Here is a 19,915-nt window from a genome sequence, read left to right on the forward strand (position 1 = left end):
TAAAACTGTGCTGAATCAATATCTCAACACTCAACTTCTAAAGTTTATATCTTTCTCAATAGAACTCCATTTTGAATAAATAAATTATCATTGAAAAGATATTGGAGTCTATTTTCAAATAAAATATGTTTCATATTAAAATAATCTTTTTAGTGAGAGATATGACACAAAATATAACCAAAGGTCAAAATTGACTTTCTGCACAATTCACATTTCAAAGCTTAGACTTCAAGTATTCATGAACTTTTTAACTTAACTCTATTTTCAGTAAATAGAACAACTTTAAAAGCTTTATGAAGTTAATAAACAAAACATTTCAACCTTTATGAGACATATGTGATGAAATATGCAACCATAATTATAGAAAACTATATCTCACGTTTCCTCTTAAGAGTTAAGATTTTTTGAGCCAATACTTCATATCTAAATCAATGAGTTTAACATAAAAACTTCTAGCCTAATGATATTTTACTTATCAAGTCTAAGGCTTTCAAGGTGTATCCAAGCTTGTATGAATGTCTTCATTCTTTTTAAGCTCTTCTTGGATCATCCTTCTCTTTATCTTTATGTTCTTCAATAATGAGTGTAGCATGCAAATAATGACTTCAACTTTGTTTCTCTTCATGCTTACTCTCATATTCACTTTGGACAACCTTAAATGATGTATCATGAATAAAATGGTTAGTCCAAGTGTCAATATGCATATATCCAAATTATGAGAGATAATACTATAAACACTCTTAGATATAGAATCAATTTAAGATAAGAAAAAATATCATAGTATAAAATAACTTTAGTGCACACAAATTTTTTTTCCAAATATGATATAATATGGAACAACATCAGTAAAAACATTTTAAATTACTTGTTCCAGAATCATAGTTTACTACTATTTATATAAAAGCAATTAAGCATAAGCATAGTTAACTCATCTGTATTTATCATCATCAAAATTTAAGCTAACACATAATATCACAAGTCATTATGTCTAACAGATTTGGTAGTTAGGAAGCTCCAATGGTTGCAGCCATAGATCCAATTGGTGAGGAAGTACTCAAAATTAATGATGAAGGTCCCCATAATCTTGATATCACATTAGGTATACTGTATACTGTTTACTATCTTCTTTTACTTTTTTAAGATTTTATATATGAATTTATTCCAAATTAAATACAAAGGGTTCTATTATTCTTTTTCATTATAAATTTTGTTTTACTATTATTTGGGCTGAAATATGAAACGTCGCTTAAATAAGTCACAGGGCTAGTTGGGCTGAGTAACTAAAGAGTCAGGCCTAATATAAACAAAAGGGCTGGCCCCGAAGCTCAATAAAGGCCATGATAAAATAAACATGCTGAAATCCCACCAGTTACAAACATTGGACCGTTGGCACAAGAAGACAAGATCTCGAGTAATTTCTGAATTTGCGGATATTGTGCCCAAGTATCTTGATGAGACGGGCTAATTACTAAAAATGGGGAACTTGGAATAAAGACTGTGCCATGAGTTTTACGAGATCCCTGATTCCTAAGCAAAACGTGCTAGGTATTAATCGAGAGGCTACCACTATTCTGACCCTATAAATAGAAGACGAAGACACAGAAGAAAGACAGTCAACACTCAATTAAAAACTCACATTTTACACTTTTTAACCTTTAATTTATCAGTTAATTTTTTAATTTAGACTTGTAACTTCTTGTATTTCAATAAAATCAAACACTTTTTCTACCAAAGCCTTGTATCTTTTTACATTCGAGTGAACTATAGTAAGGGCGCTTAGGACCCTTTTTATTATCGATTGAGACTCAGCGTTTCTGGCATGCCTGGTATTTGTTGTTCGCCATGAACAATTTTTGGCATGCCTGGTAGGATGATAGGAAATTAGTTGCTTATCCTCAAAATTACATTAAAGCTAACCCTAATGCAATATAAGGCCAACCCTAGGTCATCTCCCAAGGAATGGTTTTAAGTCTAATTGAAAGTTATTTAGTGAAATAAATCAACCAAAGTTTGTAGGAATTTAGTTACCTAGCTAATTATCTAAACTAATTACCTAATGTGCAAGTAATTAAAATGCTAGTGAAAGTGAGTGAAATGAACTTCCCTTTTTATAATAATGGAACCCTAGAGATTAGTTGATTTTGGACTCATTATCTTCTCATGATTAGGCTAAGTTTAGCTTCCCTTTCCTCTTGACTAAAGCTGTCATGACTTAAGAAAATTATCCTAAGCCAATTAACCTAATTAGCTAACCTCCCTAGGTCTTAGATTAAAGTCCCTAGTTCAATTAACCAATTAGTGAAAACATTAGCCAAGTGATTCACTCAAAATCCTCTCTCAACAGCCATAGTGAAACACATAAATTGAGCAACCACAAGATTATGTCAAGCTACTCAACAACACAAGCATTAACACCACAAGATTATGCAATATTAACACAAGAAATTCACTAATTGAAAAACACAAGATTATGTGCCAAACAAAGAGTGGCAAAATTCAGTCATGGCTGTCCAAGGAAGAAATTAAATGAAACAATCCTCTCTCTTTACATCAACATCAAATTCAAATTAGAATTTATAAGCTAAGATGATTAGACCCTAGATTAAGGAATCTAACCATCTAGTAAAAAGAGAAGAGGATAGGAAACAAAAGAACTTAGCCAATTTGAAGCTCAAGACTCATCCTCCATCTTCATCTCTCTAGGATTCCACAAAGAAACTTAGCCAATCTTCATCTTCAAGAACCCTAGTGATTGCTTGTGAAGGCCAAACTCCATAGCTCTTGAATGATGGAAATGAGCTTCAATCCTTGTGAAAATGGAAGGGATGGAACGAAAATGAAGAGAGGAGAAGAATGGTATGAGTTTTGTGGAGGTTTGGTGGCTGAAAATAGAGGTTAGGGTGCTGGAAAATGAAGAACAAAAGAGAGAAAATGAAGAACACTATGAACAAGAGAGAGAGAATGTGGAAGATGAATGAGATATGTGTTGGATCCCATTTGGGACTTAAAATGGCGTGCTCCTTGGTGTCTCCCATCAGCTGAAGCTTAATTAAAATAAGGAAAAAGAAATTAAAATGTAAATGGGAGCCTTGTCACACTTGCAAGGTGGCAACTTCCTATTGGTTTGTAGATGATTCCAATGTGTGCCTAATTTCCCATGTGTCATCCACATCATTTTAGCTGATCTAATCCCTCAAAATAATCATAATTCACGTGCAAACCATCAGCCATTGTCCTCAAGGAGTGTTGACCTCAATTGCCCAATTGATGCACAAGTCACATGCCACCTATGTCACATAAATCACATAATTCAATTAAATAGCATATGATATTATAAAATCTAATTCATGTCCAGAATTAAATTCATAATTAGAAGGGAGAATTTATTAAATTAACCAAGTTTTAGGCTGCACAAAATTATATAAAAATTTTCACACAAAGGCAAACCAAAAACTAGGACAAACTAAGACACTTAAGAAAGTGTTGACTTTTTTATTTAATTACTCCCAAACTAAAATGAATTTTAAAAATATAATTTCACCATTTATCAACTGGACATAAAATGCACTTTGTCAATTTTTCTTGTACATTTTCTCAAAAGTTCATTTTTTTGGACCAAAATGCCCCTAGCGCACTGATCTTAGAAACTTAGGCAAAGTTCCAAATCTAATGCAATGTGTGCACTTGAAGGTGATAAATCATTAATAAAATGGTCCTAATTGACAAATAAAAGGGGTAACAAATGTGTTCTATCATAAAGCTCTAATTTAACTTCCGATAACCTTTTTATTACTATTTGGCAAGAATCAAACCCTTCAATTTCCACCGATTCAATTTCCTGATAACTCATTTTCAGAGAAATTTGTATGGAATGGAAGGTAAGAGTTATACGCAGCTTACCTGGCAAGTTACCAGTCCAAATCACTTTCTACCGCTTCACAATAACTTGTCTTAGCTTCTCAGCCCTTCTCTCTCTCTATCTTGTGTGTTTCTCAATTTCTTTCCTTTGAAATTTCTAAAATTTCACAACTTATGAAGGTAAATTCTGGTCCATGCACCGCGGCGTATACAGCATAAGTCGCGATGCGTGGCACAATGAGATTTATTCTCACCACACATACTTGCTTCGACCCGAAATGCACTCCTATCAACCATATCTATTCATATAACACACAAACAAGTCAAAATACTAATTAATCACTTGAATCTCTAATCCCATGCTAATTGTCACTTCACCCTTAATTAACTAGAAACTTAGGATTAAGAAATTCAGGATGTTACAACTAATCATATCCAACGGTCCTGTGGCAGAAGTGTTGTAGGGAATTCAAGATCAAATGGATAAGTAGCTGGAAGAGAACCAAAGGTTCTTTGCACTATCCCTGGAAACATCAAAACGCAAGGAGAAGCAATGACAGCAGATCATAATGTAGGCTCTACATGATGGCATGAAGAACATAGCCGTATCATTGAAAAACACTCCTCTAGAAACAAGCACAAGTTTAGGGCTGTATGGAGGATAGTGTAATGTCTACCTTGACATTACCAAAATTTACCACACAATCACAACAAACAATCATAATTAGGAGCAAGGATTTGCTCCTAATCTCACAATATATATAGGTTAAAACTAATAATCTTTTAGAAACAATTGTGAAATATTTGGAATCCCATAAAAACCCTTCAAATTTATAGTTTGAGCTCAAACGTAATAATTTGTAAAGGTATTGGATGCATGGAAAAGTTTTAGAAAGCAAAACACTTCAAAACAGGGCCAAAAACGTCATTTTTGAGTGTTTTAGTCCATGCGCCGTGGCTCATGGTCCATGTGCCATGGCATGTGGCACAAAAAGGCAAGTTTTCTTGATGTACTATGCGCCGCAGCGCACGTGTCCATGACAGCAATGTTGTCACGATAGCTTTTCCAGACAAACTTCAAACGTGTGCCATTTTCACATCCGATGTCCGATTAGAGTGATTCAAGCGCCCACGCGAAGCTTATTCAAAAAGCTAACTAATGGTACAATTTCGTTACAATCCGACACTGTATGAGAATTTTAGACACTTGAATGCAAAAGTCAGTTTTTAAAGCGATTTTCAACCATCCAAGTACCCAAAACTCATAACTTATACCATTAACCCATTATGAGGCTTGAACCAAGTTTAATGGACCAAAGTACACTTGAGTGAGCATTCAAACACACCAAAACATACCAACACAAAATTTGGCCACTTAATGGCCTTTCACCTAATATGGCCAAAATACCAAATCAACACCATATACACTATTTGGCCTCTATTACCACATAATATACTACATATATATTGTCACCACATAGATAAAACATTCCTTGCACTTGTAATAGTATTTTAGCCTATCACCATAAAAATTGCCACATATTCACATCATATATAATATTGAGCTAAAATACAAAAATAACATAATATGAAACAAGTGCAACCAATCAAAATGATATGCATTCCTAGTTGGCAACATGCAATATCATCTATATAAGTTTATGTATACCACTCAAACCAAAATCGGGCATTACTATTCGTGATGTAGTAAATCTATTAATCCTTGCCCGATTCCTTCCCTTACTTAGTCTTAGCGGTAGAACCTGTAAAATTATAACCACGGGGTAAGATAAAAATCTCAGTAACTAAGATAATCTACATTATTGATTAACATGCCAAGTTATAAACAAGCCTTAAAATAAGTAAAATAAACACATCATATAAAATTACCACAAGTTACATGTATGATCCCTAACCATCCAGTCTTCCAATACTCCCAATTGAACCAGTAGGCTATTTCATGGAACCAAACCACATGTATGGTCCCCAAGCACACCATCCATGGTAGGACTACCCAGCCAAGGTGTCCTAAACCACTTCTGGACTACTGGTTACAAGTAATTAGGGTGTCGTTACTCCAACACCGCATCCTACGGATGCTAAGGAGCATATTCTCCAACTCTGCACCCTTTGGGGTACTAAGGAGAGTAAGTCTCCAACACCGTACCCATTTTCAAGCATTAAGAAGAGTAAGTACTGCACCTGGCATCCCGAGGTGCCAGCATTGCCATATGAACTTAATCTTCACTAACTCCACTAGGGTGACCTCACACTCTCTAATATGCCACATTTCACTATATATCTCCACTTGACCATGCATAAACCACTTTCTAAACCAATATAATAAAAATTACTACTTACTTTAAAAACTTGACATTTTACAAATCAATACTCTACTCATTTTCTAAAATAATTAACCTTTACAAAATACATACATATATACACAACAAATTATAGAAAAGCAACTTGAGAATAACTTATACAAGGTAATAAAAAATGCAAATTATCTAGTTACCTCAACCCTTTTGTGACTAAAAGGGTTACCCGTGGTATTAAATCTCTTCTTGTGTCAAGGCAAATCTTCCCACACCACAATCTACATCAACAAGTACTATAAGTTAATTTTCAATTAACACAAGCACTATTAGCTACCAATAACCTCTCAATTCTCCCACTTCTCACTCATATTCTCAACAAAGAGGCTTGTTAAGGTTATAATTTGTTCACACAATCCCTTTAAGCCTCCCTCTAACTCTATCACAATATAACACTTAATATCTCAACTTATCACACTTCAAAACCCCATGATCAAGTTAGGGCTTGACCTAACTTTCACCAACCAACAAAATAGCTTCATATTACCACATATCCAAGATTAATAAACCTAAATCAAACCTTTAGAGTCAATAAAAACCTTCAAAACATAGACCCATAGCTTAATCCAATCAGAGCAAATTCTCCGACTTTCAAATCCCATGGAAAATGAGATGAAAAAGGTAGAAAAGAAGGGTAGGAAACTTACTCAAGAGTTTGAAGGCTCAATTTATTTTCAAAATCCTCCTAAATTGATGCCCTAGCAGTGCCCTAAGCTTTTCCCTTTGTGTTCTAGGTTTCCTACCACAAAAACTGTCATTTTCTAATGATTTTTGAAATTTCAAGTTGTCTACTGTGCCGTGCGCCGCAGCGCATGCCACATAAGCCACAACTCACGATGCAGCAAGCAAAATGTTGATTTTGCTCCCCCCGATGCCACCTGACTCGATCCGACTTTCATCCTAACTCAATTTAGAGCCAAATATGACCCGAAAATTCAATTAGCAATCCAAAAACATATTTAAATTAATTAATCATATTTTTAACTAATTTATCCCTTAATTAGTCAATTTTTCCAAATTTGAAGTTCTCGGATGTTACAGACAGCAAGCAAGAATCAATATAGGTACTGGCCCTCGAGGCTACCCACTTGTAAGGGACATCCCTAATCCCCAAATCATTGCTCACACTAATCCTTTAAGTAATCCTTTATATTATTTACAAGAGCTGCCAAAGTATGGGGGTACGAGGAACTGCTCAAGGAAGAGGACCATTGCCGACAAATTATGGCAGGAACCTATTTCAAGGACCTTAACGTGGCAGTGGCAAAACTAAAAAATGCTAGCAACTACACATGCCTAACTCTGATAAGGAAGGCCAGAGAGATTCTCAAAAGGCCGAAAGCAATTTAGTACACCTTTGACACCACCAAAATAGAGAAAATCTTTGATTTTCTTCTCAAAGAAAACTTCATCTCCCTACCTGCTGATCATAAAATCCTTTTGAAAGAAGAGAAGAGAGGAAAGGAATACTGTAAGTACCATCACTTGTGGAGTTACAACACCAAGGCATGTTGGGGTTTCAAGAACATCATCCAGGACTGGATCAATAAGGGAGTTATTAAGTTCCCTAAAGAGGAAGAATCTATGGTCATAGATGAGGACCCATTCCCACCATTTGGCACAGTCAATATGGTGGAGATAAACTCTGGCAAACGACAACCCAAGAGAAATGATGGTAAGCAAAGAGATAAAAGACCCTGAAACATCTGGAACAGGAAGAAAGTGACTAAGGAAAGCTCAAAGACAGTATGGGACCCCTTAGGAAAACCTACGGGTCAGTCCAGCAAGAATAGGTCTTCTAGATGGGACGTTGGCTCAGAAGGGCAGAATGTTAAGAGCTCAGACAACTCTACTACCTAGAAGAAACCAAGAACATAGACAACTAGCAGAATGTAAAAAAATAGTAAATGACCCTCAGGATGGGATGTTGGCTCAGGGGGATTGATAATGACAGAGCCAAATGGATCTAAGGTGGTCTGGGACCATTTAGGGGAGCCGTTTGGCAAATTCAACTTCTTTGTTAAGTACTCAGCACCATCAAGAGCAATTAAACCATTCACGGGGACACTGATAGGCTGGGATATGGGCCCTGATGGCCTACCTTTACCACCATTAATGCCTTAGAAAGCATCACAGAGCTTTCTTCAAAACCAAAAGTTGTTAAGGGCTCGAGTAGGTTTGTTACACCACCTAGCAATGTGCTGCCTCTGAAATGGAGAGTCGTGAGGCACAAAAAGTTCCCAACTACCTTGACTAGGACTCAGAAATGACGTCTTCAACAAAAACGAGCTACACAAAGATACCTCAAGCAATAAAAAACTGAGGTACAAGAAGGCCCCGACGTGCAGCAAGAAACTAACAAGTTCAAGAGGAAGTCCATCAAGGATCAGGACGAGGGGAGTAAGAATAAAAATTAGCATGATGGACCATTCATGTTAGGGAGATACTCTTAACCTCTGTTGTGTGGTTTTGTTAATGCTTCCTTCTCATTTCTGATCTACCATCAGTAAGACTCAGGACTAATATAAACAAAACTCCTCGTGGCTGACGAACATGGGCCCGTATCGATATTGCCCAATGGAGCCAAGAGAAGAAGAGGAGTATGAACTAATAAGGACACTGACACAGAAAGAGAAGGCTGCAGAGCATGTTTGCCAAGTCACCTTACAAGCTGTAGAAGGAAAGCCAAAATGAGCTGTCCTAGAAAAACCAAGTGTTAAATGACCCAGTACTTGAAACCTTTATACATTAAGGCACATTTCGACGGGAAGCCAATGACTAGGGTCCTCTTAGACAACGGCCAGTGGTGAACATATTGCCAACCCATATGATGCTCAAGATGGGGTGAGAAGAATGAGATCTGATGCCAAACGAGGTGTCTGTTATAGGATTCACTATGACCACCTCTAAGGTCCTCGATGTATTACCATTACAGGTTGATGTCGGGACTAAGTCCTCTTTGACGACCTTTTTCATGATCAGCACTACAGCACAATATCAAGCCCTCTTAGGTTGAGACTAGATACATGCCAATGAATGCGTACCTTCCTCATTACATCAAATGCTTCTCATGTAGAAAAGGAAAGAAGTAGAAGTAGTCTGGGTTAAAGATAAACCATTCACAGCAGTCACTGACTTTGTGGATGTGAGGTATTATACGTTGATATGAGCCCGTTTACATTTCGAAAGGCATAGGGAATCCTTTTGTACAAAACAACAACAAACATTATAATGCCTCTAACATCGTAGAGGCACGAGCCCATCATAGAATTGGTTGATGACTGAGTCAAATAAAAGAAAGGCCATAGCAGCCGCCACCATTCAGAGGCTATAGTTGCACAACATATAAGAGAGACTAGAAGACTATGGACTTGAAACCTTTGAGGCCAAAGTCGTATATGAAGATGAAACCCAAAGGGTAATGCAACCATATGAGCTAGACCCTACACCTCTGAAATTTAAAGACATAACCCCATAGGTTCAGGAACTATTAGAAGAAGTAAACCTTGGATCCCCAGAAGAGCCAAGGATCACTTTCATTAGCTCACTATTAAATGAAGAACAAAAGAATGCCATCAAGCAAGTACTACAGCAAGAATTACTTTGCATGGGACTATGATGAAATGCTAGGGCTGGCAAGACAACTGGTCGAACACAAGCTTCCTACAAAGCTAAATTACGGATCGTACCAACAGCCTGCCAGGAGAATGTTAGTCGAGGTAGAGCTGTGAGTAAAGGAGGAGGTCAAATGCCTCCTATGGGCTAGATTCATACGGCCTTGCAGGTATGCCCAGTGGCCTCAAACATAGTCTCAGTAATCAAGAAATGGAAAGCTGTAAGTTTGCATAGATTTTCAAAGCATAAACATGGCTACACCTAAAGACGTATATGCAATGCCTATTGTAGACAGGTTGATAGATGCTAGGGCTGAAAATGCTTTATTATCATTTATGGATTATTTCTCTAGATATAATCAAATATTTATCGCAAAAGAAGACATTCACAAAATAGCTTTTAGGTGCCCAGGCTCTATTGGGACATTTGAATGGGTAGTCATGCCATTCGGTCTGAAAGACGCTGAGGCCACCTATTAGTGAGCTATGAATACCATCTTTCACAATATAATAGGAAAACATCTAAAAGTGTACATAAATGATATAATGATTAAATCTAAGAAGGCACATGATCATATTGAGCATTTGGGAACGAGTTTCCTCCGAATGAGGGAAGTAGGCCTTTAGTTAAATCCACCACTTAAGTGTGCTTTCGGTGTAACTGCAAGTAATTTCCTTGGATTCTTGGTCCACAGAAGGGGGATTGAAGTAGATTGGAACAAAGTACTGGCTATCTTGGAGGCAAAGGCGCCAAGCAATAAGAAAGAGCTTTAAAGGTTCTTAGGACAGGTCAATTATCCCAGGTGTTTCATCTCAAATCTAGCAGGGAAGACAAAAGAGTTCTCTGAGCTCCTGAAACTTAAAGACACCGAAGAATTCACCTCAACCGAATACTATCAGGCGGCCTTTGACAAGATTAAAGAATACTTGACAAAGCCTCTGGTCTTAGCAACCTTGAGGGAGAACACCTCGTTTTTTTTTTGTATTTATCTTCTGCCACCATGTCTATAGGTTATATGTTAGCCCAAAATGTTGATGGGGGACGTGAGCAGGCGGTTTATTATTTAAGTACGTGTTTAACTCCCACAGAGACTAAATACTCAGCTGTGGAAATAACGTGTTTAGTGCTATATTATGCTTGTACTAAATTGAGGCATCATATAATAAATACAGTTGTGTATGTGGTTTTTCATTCTGATCTAATTAAATACATGTTTAATCAGCCAATCATGACGGGCTGAATAGGAAAATGGAGTTTGGCCTTAGTAGAATTCTCATTAATATTCTTGTCTCAAAAATCAGTAAAAGGCCAAGTATTAGCAAATTTCCTAATTAATCACCCCTCAGCTAGACTCCCCAAAGATAAGCAAGAACTACCTATGTTCTCAATAGATTCGAGGCCCTGGGTGCTTAAGTTCAATGGGTCTAGTACTGAACAAGCATCTGGGGCCAAGATAGTAATAACTTCTCCTATTGTGGTAAAAACGATATTGTCTTTTCAATTAGATTTTGAATGTACTAACAATCATGAAGAGTACGAAGTACTACTCACAGGGCTTGAATTTTTCAAGAAATGAGAGTCTGTGATGTGGTCATGAAAGGGATTCTCAATTAGTCATCAAATAATTAATTGGTGAGTATGAGTGTACGAGCCCGGCTCTAGTAATGTATTATGTTGGGGTTTCTCAGATCTTAAAAGGTTTCGAGAATGGAAGGAACATCCCTCGATCTCTCAGCAAGGTTTGATAGTATAATGTGGTGCAGTCTCGCAAGAATTAGCCCGGGATTGGCAAGATGATTTCAAGAGTTATCTACAAAATTCCAGTCAACAATATCCTTACAGAACGATGATACGTGCTTAACACTTTATTCTAATTGGAGATGAATTATACAGATAAGGCTTCGATGTTTGGAAGTTTTGAAAGTTTAAATATGGATAAGGAATATTTAGGAAGATATTTGAAGTAGCTTTGTATCATTGTGTTTTCTTCCTCTATGTTATGTTGCACATCTTAAATATGCTCAAACACGTGTTTATTTGCTTTCACAAGTGAGTTTGATTTAGTTATAATAATACTTTCCCATGATGTTTTCGATTCTAACATTTGAAAAATTATTGTTGAGCTAAGTGATAAGTTAGATTCAATTTTATCTTTTAGCATGGAGTATTATTCAACCTAAGTTTGATTTCTATTTCTTTGTTTCTTAAAGTCATACACTATTTTGCATTTAATTTCCATTTGAGATTAATTGAGTAATTGTTGAAGATAATTTTGATTTTAAATGACATCATTTTCATATGGAGATTTTAAATGTGTGGTTAAATGAACAATTTTGTTCTTATTATTTCCCAAATATAATCAATTAAAACATTTGAATGGTATCATAAGAGATTTAAAGAATCTCTGTAGATATTCAGCTTAATCGCCTCATTGTGAAGGATAATAAGTCCTTGCAATGTCGTGGTTATCAATTTATATAATAAGTAAATAAATGGATATTGTAAATAATAATATAATAAATGATTGTTTTTCTTTAATTATTAATTAATTAAATTAAAGTATTTAAATTATAATCATACTTAGATGGTTAGATCCTCTTGTCACATGAGATTTAAAAAAAATCTCCACAAACATTTTGGATAATCATTTTATCGTGTGAATTAATAAGACTCTGCTAGTATAACGATTATGATTTTTATCATATTTTTTGTCATGAGTGATAAAAGTCCTCGTTGGCACTTTGAATAAATTTTCAATATATAAAAAATATTAAAAATAAAATATTGTGTAAATAATCTAAGATTTCATATTGTAAGGAAAATATAGAATTTTAAAAGGCATTAAGGTCATTTGAATGTTCATGAGTGACAATAAATCTCCGTAGGCACATTAGGAACTTTCTCTTTTAAATTACTTTTCTATGTTGATAAAGTGAATCTTCAAAATAAGAGAAAGTATAACAACGAAAACATTTTCAAAATATAAAATGGGAGTAAAAAAGTGAAACTAAATTATTTTTGCAAATTAAAACGCAGCAACCCACATCTTAGAAAATTGTTTTGTTTGCAATTGATAAGTTATTTTCATTTAACTTTCTCTTTTTTATGAAAATTATAAAGAAAGAAAACCATTGACGTTAGTCTTTATCCCGAATTACGTGGACTTTGATTCCCATCACAGGGTATGTAGGCCTCAGAGTCTGATTTTGAGTCAAATTCTCTCTTGTAAATAAATAAATATTTCTCACTTAATTATTATCATTTTTTTAATCCAACACATGAATAAGAAAGGGATAATTAAAATAACTTTAAAACCATATTAATTTAGCACAACAAACTTCAGGTAACCATTCTTACGAATAGGTGTTGTAGGGTGTCTAATACCTTTCCTACAATCAATTGACTCTCGAACCTATTTTTTGATTTCGCAGCCATCCTTATTCTCCTTTAAATGATTTCCCAAGATTTTCCTCAAAATTTTAGTGGCAACTCATATTCCGCCGGTTCTCTTTCCGAAGGCCAAAACCTCCGCTCTCGCGTGCCGTCTGTGTCACATTTTCGGGTGTAACGGACTTCAAAGCCTTCATTGAGGAAAGTGGGATTAAATTGTTAATGTCCTTCCCATATTACCCCCAAGCAAATAGGCAGGTGAAAGCTTCTAACAAGATAATCCTTAGAATTTTAAAGAAGACAATTGAAGAGAACCCTAGGGAATGGCACGTACGATTGCCGGAGACACTATAGGCATACCGAACGTCAAAGAGAGAAGCCTCAGGACACATACAAGCACGAAGTCGTATTGCCTATGAAAATAGCAATCCTTTCTTTACACATTGCAAACAGTTTAGAAAGACTGTCTAAGGATTACACTGAGGCTATGATGAATGAGGTAATTCAGTTAGATGAAATACATTTACAAGCACTGGATCATATGATCGCTCAGAAGAAAGAAGTCTCAAGAATATATAACAAAAGAATAAAAAAGGAACACTTTCTGATGGACGAGCTCATGTGAAAACTTGTGTTACCACCTAGTTGTAAAGACTAGACGCTTGGCAAATTTTCACCTAATTGGGAAGGACTGTTCAAGATAAGTGAAATACTTAAAGTAAATGTGTATGTGTTATCCAACATTGATGGGACTTCACACAAACTGACTATAAACGGAAAATATTTAAAGAAATATTAGCCGTCATTATAATATAGTTTGAAGAATGAAGAAACAAAGGACCCAAGGCCTAGAATGGCCTCAGGGCATACAAAGAGCAACAATAAAAGAATTTTACTCTTTATTTATAGGAATTATGTTACAAGAGATAGTACAAATTAAAGAATAAAGAATAAAAATGAAGAGTAAAAGTACATATGTCCACTATTTACAAAAAGTACATAGGGTCTCCCACATCGCCAAAGCTGAGTCTAGCTCATCAGATAAGCTCTGATGTCGACTAAGGGCCATCTGAAATTCAAGCATGGAATGAAATGTTTCATTCAAAACGGCCCGTGTATCATCCAGAGCTTTAGTCATAATGTAACATTCCAATTTAAATTTTAATAGTTAATTTGGGTTAATAGAAATTTTAAAAAAAATAATATTTAGAGGTAAGCAAATTAGTAAGAGATGATTATTAAATCTAACTTAGGATATAATTCTAAATTAAAAAAATAAAAAAATAATTAAAAAATAAAAAAATAAAAAAATATTATTAAATTATTATTATAATAAAAAAAAGGAAAAGGTATTACAAAAATGGGAAGAAGAAGAAGAATAAAATTTGCTTTCGACCGCCGCACAACAATCATTATGTATATAATAATAAAAAAAAGGAGAGAGAGAAAAGAAGAAATAATAAAAAAATATGGGACCCACTGAATTTTTATAAAAACTCACTTCATTCCTTCGTGCGCGAGCTGAGGCAGAGTGAGCGTGAGTCGCCGGTGTGGGAGATCTGAGTTTTTAAGGTAAGAGTTTTTAATAGGATATTTAGGGTGTGATTTAAAGTTTTTCAAGACTAAGTAAGTGTTCTAAAATTTTTTCTTAGTCATCCTTCCTCTTTAGTTTCTAATTTTGTGGTGGTAGAAAATTTAGGATCTAGAAGAGGGATGAATTTATGTTGAATAAATATAGCTTATGAGATTGTTAGTAGTATAATAAATGTTTTAGAGTATAAATTTATTGATGATCTTTGAATTTGTGGCTTATGGATCAAATTCTAAACTAGATCTGAAAATATATGTTGATTTATTGAGGTTTAGATGATTATTTGGGATGAGAAATGAATTATTATGGCTATAGGATTATGATTCTAAGCTAGAGACTCAATTTTTAATTTTTAGGTATTTTAGGTGCGAATTTATAAAATAAAAAAAATTTTGATAATAGAAATTAGTTTAAAATTTAATTTTTAGATTATTAATGTTTATTGATAATTAAAAGAGGAGTTAAAAAATTTTACTTAATAATATTAACTTTAGATTTGTATTAAGATTGAGATTAGGAATTATGTTATATTTTTAATTCTATTATTAGAATTATTTTATTAGTTTCAAAAATTGAAACTAATATTTATAAAGAATGTTATTTATAGATTGTATTACTGGTGAAGATTGTGGTGAGAGAGAAATTTTAAGGAATAATTTATTGAAAAAGCTACAAGGTAACCATGCTTTTAATTTGTGATTAGTGTTACTTCATGTTAATTGGGTGATTATTGAGAAAATTATAAATTTTGTAATATTGTATAATTGTGCAATATTATTATGATTTTGTTTGATTATTGTGGGAGGTGTTGGAAGACTTGCTATTGTTGTTGTATTTATGTGCCACGTGGTACACCCCTATTGGAGCTCAATAGGTGGCTTGTAAGGGCTCGGGCTAATCTACCTTTGGCTGGGTAATTTAACACCGAATGAGGGCTACGGCTCGAGGTTAATGGAGGGATATAAGGATGGTTATTTGTGTGTATTGTAATATTTCTTATATTTTGTTAGAATTATATTATTTTTGGTTCTCACTTAGTAAGCACACACTTAACTGTTTGTACACACTATCATAAATTGGCTTTGGTTACTAAAACTTTTGAGTCTCATTATGTGGTTAACAATTTTTAGGAGAAGAGCCACGAGTGACACGTGGAGGAGTCCCAGAGGCTTAGTGGCATAGATCCACTGTCTCTTTTGGATATTTGATTTATAATTTATAATGTGTTATATTGCCAATATTAGGGCTTTTTGTTTATTGACAATTATATGAATATATAAATGTAATCATGCCTTTCAAACTATTTCTATTTTTGGTACACTTTGGATGACTGTAATTTTAATATTTGGTTTACTTTGAATTGATTAAAATGGCATGATTATGAGGCCAAATAACTGGCTTGTGTTGAAAATTGAATAAATTATTTATTTTACTTGTTGGGAGTATAAGGATGGACAAATGTGATTTAGCCTAATGGCATGTGGGAGGTAAAAATTTATCTGAAATGTTATATTGTGTGAGTTGAAGCCAATTATAAAATATTTTATATTGAAATTATTGATATAAAAATGTGTTGGGTGGTTGTAACCCAACTATAATTGAGTTAAATTATTTTTTTTAAAAAAATTGGTGTGTTACACATAACTTCCAGTTCAGACTTAGCTGGATTGTCTTCAGCTTCAGCCCATGCCAACTCCTCTTCAGCTGCTACTAGTTGGCACCTCAAGTCCACCACCTTAGCTCGTAATGCTTGGAGATGATCCACGCGAGGAGCGATCTCCTGGACCTGATTAGTGGTAGCAGTTGTTCGGGTCTTGGCAGCAAGATACTCATCCCTTACAGACCAATTGTTTTTCAAATAGTCTGAAAGAAGGGAGAGTTCTTTACGGCAATGATTGATGATACTATAGCACGCGAGGACTTGAGTTTAAAGGAGTGCCAGCTCAAGCATAGAGACTGCCTTCTCCACAGCCTTGAGAGCCCAAATAATCTCCTTGCAATTTTGCTCGGGCATGAGGAGTGGGTCTCGACTGAGTTGAAACTGCACGACCCTCCAAGCATCAAACACCATGTCTATTTTAGGGACATGAATGTGGGCTAGAAGGGCATTAGTAGGAACCACCTCTGATGAAGCAAGATAAAGAAAAAGAAGCAAGGTTAGCAATAAGAAAAAAAAGAAATAGACTAAAAGGAAAGAACAAAACAAGCTAATACCTGAATCGAGTCCACAAGTGCTTTGTCTTTGCTTGTAGAATGGGGAAGGGTATGTGCAGACCACACAACTGATTACAAGACCTTCTCCACACGGCCCACAAGTATAAAGGAGGCAATTTGACCTTGCACCGAGACACCTTGGGTGGAGGCCAGGGCGACTATTGCATTCTCCACAATTGTCGCCTAAAGTCCTTTTAAGAGCCTCTCAAAACCCTTAATAACTATTAGGGTGCTTGCCAAGTTAGTGGGCAGGACCAAACTGATGGGAGGAACCATCCTTGGAGTAAAGGCAGGACCTTGAACTTCATTAGCCCTAAGCTCCAGCTTTATCTACAAACTCCACCTTGCATTGTCTTTGGGCAGTGGATGGGAAGGCTATCTGGTCGATAGCCTCCCAGTCCAATAGCTCCACATTAGGTTGGGGGAACAGCCCTCGAGGGATGCATTAGCTCAATCAAAACTGACTTACCACTAATTGAGGATGATATGACTCTAAGTAGACCTTCAGAGACTTGGAGGAAGAACCAGTTTACGGTAGCCACATTTTTCTAGGAGTAGTGGCTGAGAGAAAGACCTCATCCCTTAACAATAGGGCAGGCTTATTCTTTTGGTCCACTAGATATCTGTACCAGGTGAGAAGGCAGTGATCTAGAACATTGAAAGCCTTTAAGGTCTTTTGTAAGGGACCAGCTTTGTTGACTGAAGAACTCAAAGTTCTTTAAGTCAATCAGTGGATAACTACCTAGAAGGCAACTGAAGGGGTGGTTGGCGTGGGAGTCTTTAGGGAAGGGCTCCTCATGGAGAAGGGGGAAGTAAGCCGTCGTCCACAGCTTCAAGAACCAGATGGGCCCATGGAAGTTGCTGAAAGGCTTCTTCATCAATGACTCCCTCATGCCATCATAGAGGCGGTACAAAAACATCATCCCCAAAGCTATCTGGTTGCCGCAGAGTAGGGACTGGGCAATTCTCAAGTGCAGCTACACTGGGTTCCCACCCCCGAGGCTAGGATCCATTGGCTTAGCAGGATCTAGACAAAGACCAAGTGCTCCTGGGGGTAACTGGCTCATCGACTGGCTTCTTGAAGAACAGCCCCATGATCTTCATATAGGAGCTCGTGCTCTTAATCTTACTCTCTAGTTCGGCTGAGAAAGTGGTGTAGGAGTCATACTTCTCGAGGATTGTGTGGAAGTTCTCCTCCCCGGTGATGGGTAGCCTCAGGTACATGAAGATGTCCTATAACATGATGAATATAAGGCTGAGCTCAAAAATGAAGGCATTGCAGCCCGGAGCCTAAAAACTCAAAAGGGTCGTCAAAAGGTCGATCGGGATGTAAGCTTTGGCCAGAGACTATTGAATCAGGTTGCAAAGACCCATTTCCTTCCACTGGGGCACATATGTCTGCTTCAAGCGTCTCACCCAATTGACCTAAGTGCGAGGAGATCGAAGCTAGTTTCTCAACTTTTGGTATGACAACTCAAGAAAAGGCAAGGTCGTTTGGGCTAAGACCAAATTGCGGATGGAGGTCAGTAGCCAGGGATTTGGTTGAGTGGGAGTAGTCACTTCAAACAGGTCGGGAGAAATGGTCAAGTACCCGATGTCACTCTTATTGGAGATTTGAAGACTCCAAGGAGAAGTACTGGAGAAAAAACAAAGAGCAATTAGTATATTTCCCCTAATAGAATAGAAGGGTCAAACGAGAAAAGTAAAAAGCTTACTAGAAAGCTATGGAATCATGGAACGAAGAGTTTTCCTGTAAAGAAAATAAAGAAATATCATAATGAGGAACCAATCTAGGGGAAATAAGGGTTTTGACATTCGAATACGTATTGTCACAAACCCGCCAAGTGGGGTAACATGATCCCTAATGGTTTCTAGAGAATCAGGCAAACTTTCGATGGATGTGGAAGATGGAGTGATAGTAGAGGTAGTGGCAGAAGTGGAAGAAGCCATTTGAGAGTGAAGGTAAGATAGGAGCAAAGGAGCAAATGCTTGAAGGTTAAGAAATGGCAGAAAGGGCAAGAGAAGTGACCATAAAAAGAAATGAGTTTCTATTAACAAAGGGTGCTCAGAGATGAACTTACGTTATCAGCCACTGGCACGCAGAGGCATTATTTGGGCTAAAATATGAAACGTTGCTCAGATAGGTCATAGGGCTAGTTGGGTTGAGTAACTAAAGAGTCAGGCTCAATATAAACAAAAGGGCTGGCCCCGAAGCTTAATAAAGGCCGCGATAAAATAAACATGTCGAAATCTCGCCAGTTACAAACATTGGATCATTGGCACAAGAAGACACGATCTTGAGTAATTCCTAAATTCGCAAACATCATGCCCAAGTATCTCGATGAGACGGGCTAATTACCAAAAATGGGGAACTGGGAATAAAGATTGTGCCATGAGTTTTGTGAGATCTCTGATTCCTTAGCAAAACGTGCTAAGTATTAAGGGAGAGGCTACCACTACTCTGACCTTATAAATAGAAGATGAAGACACAGAAGAAAGACAGTCAACACTCAATCAAAGACTCGCATTTTACACTTTTTAGCTTTTAGTTTATCAGTTAATTGTTCTACCAAAGTCTTGTATTTTTTTACATTCGAAGTAAACTATGGCAAGGGAGCTCGGGACCCTTTTTGTTATCAATTGAAACTCAGTGTCTTTGACATGCTTGGTATTTGTTGTTTACCACGAACAACTATATATTGTAATGTTATTGTAATTATAATTTGTAATTTTTTTTACTTATTTGTAAGTTATGTGTTTTATAACTTCATTATGTCAAAATTTCAAAAGTCATTCGATGTAAATGTTCTCTAAATGTGTTTTTTCAAATATATTGATCATGTTAATTTTTTTTTATAGTTGTTAACTTTTT

This window comes from Prosopis cineraria, unplaced genomic scaffold (genome assembly GCF_029017545.1).
Source record: "Prosopis cineraria cultivar Desert tree isolate PC_DT_omini unplaced genomic scaffold, ASM2901754v1 PC1, whole genome shotgun sequence".
Taxonomy (NCBI): Eukaryota; Viridiplantae; Streptophyta; class Magnoliopsida; order Fabales; family Fabaceae; genus Prosopis; species Prosopis cineraria.